This window comes from Papaver somniferum, unplaced genomic scaffold (assembly GCF_003573695.1).
Source record: "Papaver somniferum cultivar HN1 unplaced genomic scaffold, ASM357369v1 unplaced-scaffold_99, whole genome shotgun sequence".
In the NCBI taxonomy this organism is placed as follows: domain Eukaryota; kingdom Viridiplantae; phylum Streptophyta; class Magnoliopsida; order Ranunculales; family Papaveraceae; genus Papaver; species Papaver somniferum.
The window spans coordinates 6709192-6713989 of record NW_020653081.1 but is presented as its reverse complement, the minus strand read 5'-3'; the positions used below and the strand labels follow the sequence as shown (position 1 = coordinate 6713989).

The following is a 4798-nucleotide window of genomic DNA, read 5'->3' as shown; positions in this document are numbered from 1 at the left end:
ATAGATTATGATCTTAGAACCTAATAGGTAGGACCTAAACTTATCCAAGGCAAACACAATGGATAAAAGTTCCTTCTCGGTAGTTGTGTAGTTCATTTGGGCATCATTCAGAGTTTTGCTAGCATAATAAATCACATGAAGTAATTTGTTTTCTCGTTGTCCTAAAACGACGCCTATAGCATAATCTGAAGAATCACACATAATCTCAAAGGGTAGGTTCCAGTTAGGTGCCTGGACTATCGGGGCAGTAGTGAGTAAAGTATTAGGCTTCTCAAAAGCCTCTAAACAAGCATCATCAAAGACAAACTTAACATCTTTTGCAAGCAAATTGCAAAGAGGTCTAGAAATCAAGCTAAAATCCTTAATGAATCGACGGTAAAAACCTACATGCCCTAGGAATGACCTAATATATTTTACGGTTTTTGGGACCTGTAAAGTCTTAATAAGGTCAAAGTTGGCTTTGTCTACCTCTATACCCTTCGAAGTGACGATGTGCCCTAATACAATTCCTGATTTAACCATGAAATGGCATTTTTCCCAATTAAGCACTAATTTTTTTTTCCTTACACCTAGTCAACACTAATGTCAAGTGATGCAAGAACTCATTGAAAGATGAACAAAACACTGAAAAATCATCCATAAAGACCTCTAAGAACCGTTCTACCATATCAGAAAATATGTTCATCATACAACGCTGAAAAGTTTCAGGGGCATTACATAGCCCGAAAGGCATGCGTCTATAAGCAAAGGTACCAAAGGGACAGGTAAAAGTGGTTTTCTCTTGGTCTTCTGGGGTAATAGCGATCTGATTATAACCAGAGTAGCCATCTAAGAAGCAATAGTGACTATGTTCAGCTAATCGCTCTAGCATTTGGTCGATAAAAGGAAGGGGAAAGTGATCCTTCCTTGTGACCTTGTTCAATTTCCTATAGTCAATACACACACGCCATACCGTGGTCACCCGGGTTGGGATTAATTCATTGTTATCATTCTGGACTACAGTGATACCTGATTTCTTGGGGACAACCTGAAAAGGGCTGACCCACTTATTGTCTGAAATTGGGTAAATAATACCCGCATCTAACAACTTAAGAACCTCTTTTCGAACTACCTCTTTCATGTTAGTTCGAAAGAGGTAGTTCGAAAAGGGCTGACCCACTTATTGTATGAAATTGGGTAAATAATACCCGCATCTAACAACTTAAGCACCTCTTTTCGAACTACCTCTTTCATGTTAGGGTTCAGTCGACGTTTCATCTCCCTAGAAGGTTTGGAGTCTTCCTCTAAATGAATCTGATGCATACACACAGTAGGCCTTATACCCTTAATGTCTGCTATAGTCCACCCTAAAGCTTCCTTATTGTCTTGAAGTACATTTACTAGCCTACTTTCCTGATCACTATCCAAATTGGAAGCTACAATCACAGGTAAAGTCTCAGATGGGCCTAAAAACACATACTTTAGAGTATCGGGTAGCGGTTTAAGGTCCAACTTTGGGGGCTCTTCTAAAGAAGGAATTAGGGTAGTCTCAGAAACTGGTAACGGTTAGAACCTAGCTTTCCATCTATCAGTGTCTAACACATGGGTAGAATCTAATAGAGCATTCACCTGTTCAATAGTTCCATCGTCGGAAAAATCTAAACAAAAATGGGATAGACAACTTTCTAATGGATCTTCAGAAAAGATGTTTGGTAATGACTCCTGAACTAAGGCTTCTATCATGTTCACCTCCCCAACACATGTGTCATATAGCTCATGAGGTTGCTTACTGACATTAAAAATGTTCATCTCCATAGTCATATTGCCAAAAGATAAACTCATCACACCATTTCGACAGTTAATGATCGCATTAGACGTAGCTAAAAATGGGCGACCTAAAATCACAGGTACCTGGTTTTCTGGGTCAGGGACAGGTTGGGTATCTAGGACCACAAAATCCACTGGATAAATAAACTTGTCGACCTCAATAAGAACATCCTCGATAACACCTCGAGGGATTTTAACAGACCTATCAGCTAACTGCAGTGTCATACGAGTAGGTTTTATTTCACCAAGTCCTAGCTGTAAGTATACATGGAATGGTAGTAAGTTCACACTGGCTCCTAAGTCAAGTAAAGCTTTTTCTACCCGGAAGTTACCTATTTTGCAAGCAATGGTAGGAGAACTTGGGTCTTTGTACTTTGGAGTTGTGGTGTTCTGAATGATTGAACTTACGTGACTAGCTAAAAAGGCTTTCTTATGGACGCTAAGTTTTCGCTTTCGCGTACACATATCCTTAAGGAACTTGGCATAAGCAGGAATTTTCCTAATTGCATCTAATAAGGGAAGGTTTATGGTAACTTGCTTAAAAACCTCCACTATGTCATTAAAGTTTGATTCCTTCTTTGTTGGTACTAATAGCTGAGGAAATGGGGCTCTTGGCCTAAAATCAGACCTTTCAGGAACCGAATTCACATCATCAGAAATTTTATCAGTCTCTTTAGCTACTGGTCCTGAGAGGTGAGATCCTTAGGGGTGAACTACAGTATGTTCACTATCGGGCATGGTTACCTTATTGTCTACAACTCTACCACTTCTAAGGGTTCTAACAACATCCAATTGATTCGATGGTTTTGCACCTAATTCATGAACTCCTCTAGGGTTGGGTTGTGTTTGACTAGGAAACTTACCTTTTTCTCTCAAAGAATCACTTATCAGACCAACCTGGGTTTTTAACTCGGAAATAGCCTGACTATTTTCTTGTCCTATCCTGTTACTAGCTTGTAGACTATGTTCTACGGATAACTGGAATTTTGCAGTTTGCTGAGTTAACAAGGCGAGAGATTCCTCTAAACTTAGGATTTTCTTATCTGACTGATTCTGAAACTGAGCTAGTCCTGAAGGATTCTTAGTATAGCCAAAACCCGGGGGAGCATTAGAATTACTAAACTGACCTATACTTTGGCCCTTAGACCATGAAAGGTTCGGATGGTTTCTCCAACCAGGATTATAGGTTTCTGAATATGGGTCAATCTTTTGACGGTTATCAAATCTAGTGTTATTATAAAGAGCATTGGCCTGCTCTTCAATATTCTGGCCTTCCCAAAAAGGCTCCACTCTACCACTAGTCTGGCCCACTTCTAAGGCTTCTAACCTTTTTGCTATAGCAGCAATTTTGGCATCTGATTCATAGCCTCCTTCTACCCTATTAACGTTTCCTCTACTTAAAAGAATTGTTTTCTGGGGTGCCCTACTATTTTCCCATTGATGGGTTTTTTCGGCGATTTCATTAAAAAATTTCATCGCCGCATCAACAGTTTGGTTTTCAAATCCACCAGTGCATAGAGACTCAACCATGGTCGTTGTGGAATAATCTAAACCCTCATAAAGGATCTGAACTGGCCTAACCTTTTTTAAACCATGATGAGGACACTGGGATAATAAATCATTGAACCTTTCCAAATACCTATATAAAGATTCTCCCTCTTGTTGTGAAAATGTGCATATTTGCGTCCTAATAGACGATATTTTGTGCCTAGGGAAAAACTTATTGAAAAAGGCAGATGTAAGTTGTTCATATGTCTCAATTGACTCGGAGTCCAAACTATACAACCACGACTTGGCCTTATCTTTCAGGAAAATTGAGAATAACCTAAGTTTCAAAGTATCATCATCTAAGCCTCTAATTCTTAGAGTACTACAAATTTCCTCAAAATCCCTAACATGGTAATAAGGGTTTTCATTTTCTTTCCCTAAAAAAATTGGGAGCATCTGTAAGGTCCCAGGTTTCAGTTCATAGGGTGCCTCCGTTTCAGCTAACTTAATACACGAAGGACGGGTAGTACTAGTTGGATTCAACAAATCTTTCAAAGTTGCCATTTCTGGCGCTATCGGAGCAACATGGATTCTCTCCTCAGTCAAAGAACGTTCAAAAACGGACTCTTTAAAAGCCGTACTTTCTAGATCAAGGTAATCGAGACGCTTCGAACTACTAGGTTTCTCTTTAACAAATCTACCTAGTGTGTCTCTTTTACGTTCAGGCATACAATAGAATTTTCTAAATTGGAAGGGTAAGCAAACACAGATCAAGGCCGACTCAACCAAATCAAACCTATTGATTTCTAGCAAACAAAAAGCATGATGGCTCCATTTATATTGTTTCTAGACCAGATCTTAATCCTTCGAACGGGAATTCGTTACAATTTAAGCAAACCCCTCTGGAATCAATCCGAGTTAACGTAAGTTGAATAGAGGCGAGGGAAGCTCGGTGGAGCTTTGATACCCAAGGCCTCACCGGTATTACAAGGCGGCGCAGTTACGCATTCAACTTCGAAGTATGCTTAAAAGAGTAACCAATATTTTTCGAATGACTTTCCTGTTAAGCTCGTTACCCTATCGATCTCGTTCTAGTCAAAATTTTAGGCTTAGGTTTACGTAAGTTACGTGTTCCTAAAGCAGGTAAGAAGAGAACGGTGATGAAATCCGAACCCTTATCTTGTATGGCCAGGCCTTGCCCTTTACTAGAAAAATAAATGTCTGTATTCAGTCCTCAACATATATGCATACGAAGGAGTCCAGTAACTCACTGACAAGGGATTCACGAGTGTTTAGAATCTTACCTCCCGTTCCAGAAGGGGGATGAATCGGTTGTAGTCGACTCGGGCCACTGACTCTGATGTCTAGTGTATGAACCCAAGGTGCAGAGACAATATCGTAATTGTCCTCCTTCTCTGCAAACAGTTTATATTTAAAGTACCCTTCCGTAGGGTAATAAAAAAAAATGTCCCAAAGTCCAAAAGTTCAAAAGTCCAAAAAAATA

At 39.6% G+C, this 4798-nt stretch overlaps 1 pseudogene; it reads left to right on the top strand.

Annotated features, from left to right (window-relative positions):
- The first annotated feature begins 3394 nt into the window (after window positions 1-3394).
- On the top strand, window positions 3395-3494 carry LOC113346526 (annotated as a pseudogene).
- The last annotated feature ends 1304 nt before the right edge of the window (window positions 3495-4798 follow it).